Raw genomic sequence first — 11,066 nt, 5'->3', positions numbered from 1 at the left:
CAAGTAAAACGCTTGAGAGGAACACACTGGCTGATCTAGCTATATTTGCAAGAAAAGAAAGGTCTAAAACAAGATGTGTTGGTGTATAAATAAAAGCATATATTTCATTTTTATACACTAGGGTGTACCAAACAACCCCAAGAGAACTGAGTTGGATATCTCACCGCGAACCAGTTTTAGTTTTGCTCAATTTATTATTTTATTCCCTGCCTCTTGACAGAACTTAGAAACAAGAATCTTCGTTGAACATGTTGGCTGCACCATCCTACAGAATCTTACTGAGTTATGACAGAATAAAATAAATAAATACATTTAAAGTATTTACAAGCGAAAGACTCTTGGAACACCAGCACAAACTCCTTATGTCTAAGAATATCTGTATGATACGTTCTGCACCCAGAATTTCTGGTTAGATTTACTTAAAAAAATCGGTTTAAAAATTGGCACAAAAAGAAAATTCCAATTCGATTACATGATTTGTAAATGTTCGTTTGCTCATATAGGGCCCTATTTTAACTATGTAAGCGCATGGTCTAATGCTGCCTTCACGTGCTATCGGAAATTTCCTAATTCCCACTTTAGAAGTCGTGATTACGAGCTTGTTGCATTCAAGTGCTTTGTTGTCAGAATGAACAGGAATCATGGTGGACACCAGGTTATTCTTGCCTATTTATTGGGAAAATCTTATTAATACCAACATCATATGTAGTGTCCCATGCACTGACAACCAAAACATTCCAGATATTCTGCTTTCTGTCGATTCTGTAATTTTAGTCGAATGCAGGCTAATTTCGCTGTGTTTCAAACATACAATATGCTTCAAATGATTACTCGTATATGTAAATATGCACTACATTAATGTCAAGACAAGACGACCTAGCTGTTTTGGGTAAAAAAGCAACTAATAAAACCACACCTGCCACAGCAGTAGTTCTCCCCGCCACCATGTTTAAAGTTTATGACACAGCCATCTCGGGAATTGGGGTATCAAAATGATTTCCGAATTTCCCAGTGGTAAACATGACATCAGAGGGCGTTCATGTGCAATTTTTACCTAAGAAACTCGTACTAACGATAATTCCGATAGCACTTGAAGGCACAGGTGCAGGTGGACTTTTGCTAGTTTAACGACATGCCAGGCCCATGGTCTAAAAGGGTTGTCCTTATTCTCTTAATGAGTAATGGGTGTGTTTTGGACGTAACGTGCAATAAACCAATCAGAATCTCATCTGCGCTCGCACCTTGGCGGATTCGCTATTTGCATGGCGGAATTTGCGAGGGGAAAGCCTGAACGCTTCTCTGGCGAGGAAACGGATCTGCACGTCCAATGATACCTGCTTGCTCGTCATTACTGCAAATCGGTAGGCTTATTCTAATACATGCAATGACTATCCATTATGACATGTAGCCATTTTTATATTTATGTACACAATAATAATCTTTTACATTTTAATCCTTTAATTTTTAAATATTAACACGCTCTGTAAATAACAACAAAAAATATTGCATTGACTTTAGACCAGGTTTCAGTTGGTCAATGGCGCAGTCGTTTTCAGTTGCCTCAAAAGAGCAATGCTCCTGAACACACCTCGTTTTTAGACCAGCACGCCCATGGGCTCACAAATGGGCAAAAATGCATTTGCCATTTACACAACATGGTGCTGGACGTGAAAATAATAACTGCGTCAGGCTGAAATTAGCAAAAAACACTTGTGTCGCATTGCGCCAGGTGTATGGTAGGGCCCCTAATCTATAAGCTATTAAAGTTAAAGGTATTTGGCTTGCTGTCCGCAGTGGAGGGGCTCGAGGAAGCAGCTTCAACTTGAGCTTAGATATACCCCCTAGTGGGACTACTAATGCTTGGAAGATGAGTATGCCTAAATTATGTTGGTGGAGTTGGGGAGATGGAGGGATGTCAAAAAGGCTGATGCCAGATCATGGTAAGCGGGTGATTTTATGCTCTGACAGGTAATTGAAGGATTAGATGGGTTCACTCCTCCCGGAATTACGTTTAGGAGCTTCACTTAAAACAGTTTCACTAGAAGACTTTTGGACCTTTATTTGTATTATATCTGGTTAGAGTTACTAGTTTGTTTGATTGTCCATTTATGTATGGACGTACATACAATTTCACATACAAAATCATTCATTTGAAATGACCTCATTTTGAGGAGAAATCTCAGACATGTCAAGATTTCAAAAAAGAAACTGAACATTGTAGCATGCTAGCGCTCCACCATCGCCAGAGTTGTCTGACATGGTGGCAAGACTTCTGACATTGTGTATTCAGAATGATCTGACAAGGCATCCACTCATGTTCTGTCAAGGCTCATTCGAAATGTGGTAATGGTCTCCTCCCTGTCCATCGTCCCTCTCCGCACGCCTCAGCCGTATGCATAGGTGGCGTTTAGATGCAACGTCCCAGAAATGCATGAGCTGAGCGCTTCACCCGACCTCCTGGGCCGCGCTAGCCATCCGGAGATGGCAGGGGACACGATTCAGTGTGACACTCCTGGTTGGAGCTGCCAAACTGCCACTTCCTGTCCCCTTTATTCACACATTGAGGGAGCTGAAATACAGTGTTTTGAAAATCACTGATAAGACATCTGTCTGCTTGTCTGGCCTTTCTGTTTGACTGTCATGATCATGTTTGGCCACCTCTCATTCAACGTCAATGCCAGCTCTGATCTGCATTACAGAGGAGCAGATAGTGCCACGGCATTAAAGGTCCCATGGCATGGCATTTTTCTATTATTTTATAGTGTTTCCTGAGGTGTACTTATATTGTTAGTATGATTTTTACATCATAAAATGTCATAATTTAGAAATAAAAGGCATTTTGTCTATACTGCTGTTTGCCCTGTGGCTGACTGCCCTGTTTCAAGAGGCGTGTCTGCTGTGAGACTTCAGTAAAAACGCCCACTGTTGTGATTGGCTGACATCTTTGCATTTGAAATGAGCGGAGGGGGCGTGGTTTAACGAGGTCTACGACGCACGAGCTGCTGCCAGAGAGACGGATGGACCTGAGTTCACTTCTCATCAGTTCTCTCAGCATGTCTCAGTTCAGGGTGAACTGTTGTAGTTACTAGCATATACTTCAGGTTATTAGTTTATTTCTAGTCGGAGGGACTGTCACTCATGTCAGAAAGTTAGTAACTTTAGTAAATTGAGGATCAGCGCTGACTCGAGACGCGAACCGTTTAGAACGATTCAGTCCGATTTGGTGAACTGGTTCGGTTCACTAAAAAGAACCGATTCAAAAGAATGATTCGTTCGCGAACCGGACATCACGGAGACGGAGCGATTGCTAACAAAGTTATTTATAGTAACTACTGAGTTATGAGAGCGCTGTCTGTCAGCGCGAGTTTATTTTGTTTGTATCTGAGAGTTCTGAATAAACACGAGTCCCAGTCACACCGAGTCCGTCTTCATCATTATTCTACCAACTTTGTAACACATGCAATGTACCATTACAGCGAGATGAACGAGTCAGTAAGTTTGACTAAAGCATTATTTCTAGATATGTTCCAATCATATGAAAAGCATTGAGTAACTTACACAGCGCAAACAAAGACACAACAGCAGTAATCGAATGTAATCCAGTTTATTGTGGGGAAAGCTGGCTAGCCTAGCCGGATACCCTCACGCTTACCCTCCTTCTGCTTAATCTCACGCCGCGTTTGGTGCCTCCACTGTGGGCCAGATGCAGTACTGGGGGTCGGGGATGTTGAAGGCCGAGCTTCGGCGTGTGTGAGGTTTATCTCTAAAAGATGTGGCTCTGCCGATGTAAAGCAGAAACTCCCGACTGTATGCACATTTAAGAACAGATAGACGCGACGAGGACGTACAAAAACACTGACTCACAAGATAGAAAACACGAAAACACCGTTCTGTCGGGAGAGAGAGAAGCCGCAGTGTGTGCACGAATAATAAATAATTAGCTACACATAAGAAATCACTGATCACAGATCAGAAGGAACTGAAAAAAGACTTCTGTTTTCATTTGTACATCCAAACACTGAGAAACTGCCAGCATTCACTCGTTCACAACCCATGATCTCAATATAGCGTTTGCATGGGCGTGCCAGATTCTCTGGGCGGAGGAAAGGGAGGTAACCGTTCCTGCTTGGACGTCAAACCAGGAGACTTCAGGATTGGCTCGTCTGGCCTGTCATTTTCTCAAAGGCAGAGAAAGACAGCCAGAACTCGGTTTTACACCGATCAACATTTCTATCCACTTGGGGACAATATTCAGGCTAGGGGAACTCATATTAATGTTGAAATACCTCATAAAATGAAAATTTCATGCCATGGGACCTTTAAATGGCCAGTTCAGTTATTTCTAACCCAGAACAAATGAATCAAATCGGAATACTTAATAATAATTTTATTTTCTACTCTGTAAAAATGAAAATATCCTGTAGGAACGCTCTGTAGAACCTCCAGGCACCCTTTCAAACCCAGGTTTCATTAGGAACTTTTATAAGCATTATGTGGAACTGCTTTGGGTGCCTCCAGAAACCAAAAATGTATTTATTTATAATTATTTTTTGGTACTATGGTTACCATTAACCATTAACAAATTACGCACCTTAAATAAAATATTCACAAGGGACATTTGAGGTAATTAACGAGTCAAAAAATATTTAGTGGTGGAGGGCCCTGGCACTTGATTTTCAGGTCTGCCAGAGTTTTCCATTCATGTTCAAACTTGTATTTTAGGCAATGTACAAAATGTATTGTTAGTAATGTAATTAATGTGATAGTTGTGAAAGTAAAAATTATTTCTATTCTAGTAATACAATTTCACACTGAAAAGGGCATAGAAATAAAGTACTAACACATGGTGCTGTATACTGTAATTCAATGTAGCCTCTGAAATTTTCAAATGATTTCAGAAACTGGTTGTTCTGGGGAAACAAGAACAAAGTTGATTATATCCATGCGCAACATATATACTTATTGGCAAGCAAAGGGCTTTAAAGAGTATTTGAGGGAATGGGGACGTATGTAAGTAAATAAACAACTACAGGCCAAACATTGTGTCATACTGTGTAGGCTAACAAACGGCAATGACACTTGCTAAAATGTTGCCTATATGAAAACAGTACAATATGTTGAAAGACTAAAAAAACATTGAAAGACTAATAAATGTCATTAAAGTCCCTGTAAAGTCAAAATTAAATATGTGTTCTGAGTTTGTCGCACCACATACAAATGTGTTATTAACCACCCAGCCAAATTTTAATCATAAAAAAATCTGCCAAGTAAATAAAATTGCTTATCAAAATCTTGAAAACATAAGCAGCATTCTCTGCTCTCAAACGCTGGGGGCATGTCCGCTGTCGGCGCTGAAACCACACCCACTCGCACACAAGACAACACTCACCTACAGTTCACGACGGCACCAGATAAGTGATTCCGAGTTATCTCCGATGAAAGTTTGTAAAACTATCCAGTGTTAAGTCACTGCAGACGCAGGTGTTGGTGGTGATCCTCAGCTCTCCAAAGTAGCTGTTCTCAAGATTAATCCACCACTTCTTGATATCATCGTTTTTGTTTTGTAAGTTGTAGGCTGTAGTAACTAACGGTACTGACAGTAACTAGCGATCGAGCGGTAGCCTGTAAATCTAGACGCACCTGAGCGGCACCAAATCTAATTTGCAGCCAGGGTAGTCTAGCAACTCTCCGTTGGCTTGCGAGCCGGAAAAAACGAACTCTGGTCAGGCCAATCACATCGTGTAAAGAGTTGGTGGGCGGGCTTAACATAATGACGGCAGAGTTGCCGCGGTTCCGCGTGCTACTTGTAAACAAAGAAGCTGGCGGACAACAGTCTTTCGAATCGGCTTTGGCCTCGACTCTTGGAGTTAAGCTTTTCTTTGAGAAAAGAACAAAGAATGGCACTGAAGTCATTCTTAAGAAAGGAAGATGTGTTCTGAGTTTTTCCGACCCGGATATACGGCTCTGCTTCACATTCTTCGTTGCTCTGGTTGGTTGTAGCGCTATCCTATTGCGTGCAGAGGGAATTTGAAAGACAACCATGTATCCCACCCATCAGATTGAGACCTGCCAATGGTGAGTTCCCAGACCCAACATCTTGTCAGGTTAATCGAGCGGGCGAACTGATGTGAATGTGCTTTAGGCCTAGTCCACACGTACACGGGCATTTTTATAACCAGAGTTTTTCCTCCTCCGTTTTAAAAAACAATTGCGTCCACACAAGCACGGTTTAAAAAAAAATCTCTGTCCACATGAAAACGCAAAACCACACTATGATTGGCTGCCTGATTTCCACATGGTCCCATCCACGGCACCGATGCACTGAGGAATGCCATGGGGTTAGTGAAACCCTTCGACAAGTTCCTTTACTTTGCACTCAGTGACAGGTAACTGTATAGACACAGGGGCAGGGCCCAAGTGGACTGAAGCTTCACACACTTGCCTTACCATGTTGTATTATTGCATTCTGGCACCTCTGTTCTGCAATACAATGAGATAACTGCGCATGTATCTGTATACATGATAAGCCCTGTTAGCAGAGTTATTAAAAGCTACGTCCGCCATTGCATAGACTCCACTCATTTAAACAAAAGCGTTAACGGCGCACAATCTGATGTCAATTAAGGGAGAGAACGGCGCACACTTCAACTTAACAAGCCAAAATCTATGGTTTCACCGTCTACACGACAACACTGTAACCGGAGTTTCTAAAAATCTTCACCCTGGCCGGAGTTATCAAAAAAGTCCGGTTTCAGTAACCGGATACTGCGTTTGCGTGTGGACGAACAGCCAAACCGCGAAGAAAAAGATGCGGTTTTGAAAATACCCGTGTTCGTGTGGACAGGGCCTTAGTTATGATAGTGTTAGGGGAGGGGCCAGGCTCGGGGGCTCCAGCCAGTCAACGACAGTTATGATAGTGTTGGGGGAGGGGCCTAATGCACAGCGGCTCCAGTGCGTCATTGAGCCACCATTTTAGCCCCGCCTAAAAAATCCTGAACGCAGCAATGATGAAAAACTGTTTAACAGACTAACTCAGTACTACAGAGTTCACAGTTTGTAACGTGTTTCACATTGCTTCTTCTTCTTATTGATGTTGTTTAGGGTTTAAAATAGCCTACTCTATAAAATATACTAAATAATGGTTGGCTACTAAAGCTCAGACTAGAGGAGTTTTTAAATCCTTACCGATTATGAAATGTGGTGGCATCATTCACAAAAGGAGAATCTTCACAGATTTTTTTCTCTCAAATCTCAAACATGCACACACTACAAGATTTTGACAATTTTGCACCTCACGTGATCTCGAAGGGAAGTGGATGTAAACATGTACATAGCAGATCGTCATTGATGTTTCAACAGGTAGGCCTAATGTTTACATTTGCTAGCAGCTTTCTACACTCACCTGGTAAGTTCAAAACCAAGTCGATTTATCCTCAGCTCTTCTCTATGTCCGTGTGTCATGTTTTCAAAGACACGTTTTACAAAAAGACGTGTTGCTGTAACTCTTCCACACCCCGTTCCGCCATCTACGCTGTTCAACGGAACCCACACACAGCATCTTGCTTTGCGGTCGCGATTTTAAAATTGCACTCATTCACTTCTCTCTTTGGCTATTGTGAAAGAACTGAGTTAATCATCCCGATTTAAAATCCTAAATATCAAACATGTTCGGGGCGAACCCCGATTTGTGTGAGAGCAGATCGGGAGGTGCAAGATTCGATCTGTGAACGCCTCACATTACCAGATAATCTGCGATGAACATCGGAACCGATCAAGCTCCTCAACAAGATTTTTTTCTCCGATTCTCGGGAGGGGAAAATTGGGCATAAATCAGCCTAAAACTCCTCTAGTCTGAGCCCAGCTTATATTGATACAAAATCAAACTTATGCTGGGTAGCCTACACATGAAAAGATAATTGGGACGATTTTGACCCGATTTCTCCCCTTCCGACAATCCAAAGTAAAGTCCTGATTATCTTGATGGTTCAACAGATTATTTTCTCCGATTTTCCTGTGGTGTGAGGTGTGTTGACTGAATCTGCTCGGAAGAACGTCGGAACTGCCCTGATCTCGAATATTCAACATTAATATTTACAGAAATCCTGACGTGTGGGGAACCCAGAGGACACAAGATTATCACGTGAAACGAAACAATACCCAATCAGAAAGCAAGCTGACGGAAGACTCACCTCCAGCTCGCTCACGCTGTAAGTAACATGCAAAGTTAATTTTCACACTGTTTCCATGACTTCATATAAACCATGACACCCCCCCCCCCCCAATCTATGATTTCTTATCGTCATGTTTGTGGTCTCTCACATTTTGAAATCCTTAAGAGAAAAAAATATTTTTGTGTGTACCCAGCATTAAGTATAATAGGCTAAATTGTAAATTTACAAGCAATGCTAGAAGTGGGCCGTAATATCGGTGAAAGAGTTTTGAGGCACTTAAAATACATTTTGAAGTTCCTTGAGTAGGCTATCACACATGATATTTGAGGCACCTTAAGTCTTTACAGTGTAGAGTCAAGCACTGTTGATTTATCTTAGATGCATAAACACAAGCATAAGCATATTGAATCAATGTTAAATGTTGTGTTATGATTTGCTGTATGTGATGCAGAGGCTGCTTTTTTTTAAGCCCAAGACAAATATTCCCTTTGGGATAATAAAGTAGGCCTACACCTAAACCTTAACCCTAAATATCACTGAAAATGTAATGTGACATCAAGGTCTGATATAGTAAAATCTATATTAAACATGATGTAGTCAAGCTCTGCTTGTTTAAATCTGTCCAAACCAAAGCAAACGTTGAATAAAAATATAAGGATGACCACATCATCATTACTTCTTCCAATCAGTTATATAAGCTGTTTCAGTTGTAATTTAGTTGTAGCCTTTTAATATTGTACAGACAGCACAAACATGAACACAAACACACCCACAGTCTCTCATGCTGCTGTCCCATACCTTCAACATGTCAGTTCAGCACAGAAGAATGACAGAGACGTGATAACGTGTTGGAGAACACACGCACGTACATCTTCGCATACAGACATCAAAGAGGTGCAGAATCTTGTCAAAGCTGTGAACATCAGCCTGTGTGCTTGGCAGGGTGAGTCCTTCCCTCATGAAAAAATGCCCCAATAATAACATGAGCTGTGAGACAGAGGTGTCAACTCTGTCCATCAGTTTGGTGTAAGGATATTACATTTTACCTAAGAAAGAATTCACAAAGGAAACATCTGTAGTTTTTTATAGAGAACAATTCCTTGTGCATTTATAAATGGCATCAAATAAATACTTAATACTAAATGACATTTACTTTCAGATTAATAAAACAATACTGCACTCTATTGCTAAACAAAATAAAAAATAAAACAATTCAGATAAAATGGATACAATGTGTGTGTGTGTGTGTGTGCACATATAACTTAAATGTAGAAATTGTTCTTTCATAAAAATTAATTTTTAAAACTGAATGAATAATTTCAGAATAAATCGAACCATTTGGTCATCATTGTCCATTTTCCACATATTTCCTATAGCCATCATGTAATAATTTAATGCTTGCGCATACATATTTTAAGAATACAAACACAAAAACAAGTGGTTATATATGTAAAAGTAACATTTCTCTATGTATTAATGTAATTATTTATATAATAAATATTCATCATGTCATGTAAGTTTCTATATATTTGAGACCAAAAATTTTGACATGAAATACATGCGTTATGAAATAAAGCGTTGTATGAAAAAAATTAAAAATACTTCTTACTGTAGTCATACTTACAGTGTAAAATATCATTGCAATGCATATCAATAGTATGATTTATCTAATCTCTTTACATTTTCTGTTTATTATAAAGTATATGGTATAGTTAAATATCTGAAAATACATTTTACTTTATTCGTTGTTACTTTACAAGCTAGTTACTTCAACAAATGTATCCTGAAATAAACACAAACACAGGCACCAAGCGCAACATGCTTGACTCTGCCAATGTGATCTGACTTGACCCTGTGACAGGTGTACTTGTCAAGGACGAGCCTGTCCCTTCCGATTCCACTTCATGTACAGGAGACATGACTTTCTATTCACTGGGTTTTTGTGTGGCAGGAATCAAATCTTTTTTTGTGTGTGTGTAAGTGAAACATATCCAAAGATTTTGGAGGAAAAAAAACAAAACGCTGTAAATACAAAAACTCTTTGAATGATTAGACAACAATTCGACGGCATATATCATAGATCGTGATTAATAATCCACTGCAGAGGAAACATGAAATGCAGACATCATTAGCATTGACTGTAACTGTTGCAAAACCCATTCTGACACTCTTCTGATTAATGTGAGTTGGCAGACATCAGCGTCAGCTTTAATCTGAAGGCGATGATAGGCTTTGAAATATGGCCAGGATATTGTAAACTCTTTAAAACTGTGAATGCCTCATCCAGGCAGATTTAATAGAACCTTCCTCCCCTGTACTGACCCAATCATGGGATTTTAAATGTGATATATAACAAAATGCTAGACAGTCATTAAATTGCATGTCAATTTTCTGTGCATACTTTAATAGGCTATTTGATTTAATCCTCATGTTCTGTTGAGATTAACTTTATTGTTGTCATGTTTGGAGTCCAAGTGTAAAAACAATAACAGCAAAATCGAAATTAACGTCTTATTTTCCTGTCAGTATTCTTAAATAAGTTCCTCGAAGCCTATGCATATATTATCAAAGCTTTATGTCTATTTTAAACAGTAGCGTGTACTTTTAAAAAATGTGATTGGCATCCATTAACGTAACATTGTTTCTGTTTAAGGGGAAATTTAACTGACAAAAAAAAAAAGATCAAGCAGTCAACCAGGTCTGGGAACCACTAGGGGGCTTCAGCAGACTTCCAAGGGGGCCTCAAGATGACTCAAAATGAAATAAGTAGAAACAACTAAAAATACAGATAAATATAGAATTATCACGGCCAAGCACAAAGAACAAAATAAGTCATGTCAACATGGCTGGGAGTGTCAGACCAACTGCAACAATGAGCACGTAATGACATATTAA

The sequence above is a fragment of the Gobio gobio genome, assembly GCF_949357685.1.
Source record: "Gobio gobio genome assembly, chromosome: 9".
In the NCBI taxonomy this organism is placed as follows: domain Eukaryota; kingdom Metazoa; phylum Chordata; class Actinopteri; order Cypriniformes; family Gobionidae; genus Gobio; species Gobio gobio.
This window is presented reverse-complemented; position numbering follows the sequence as displayed.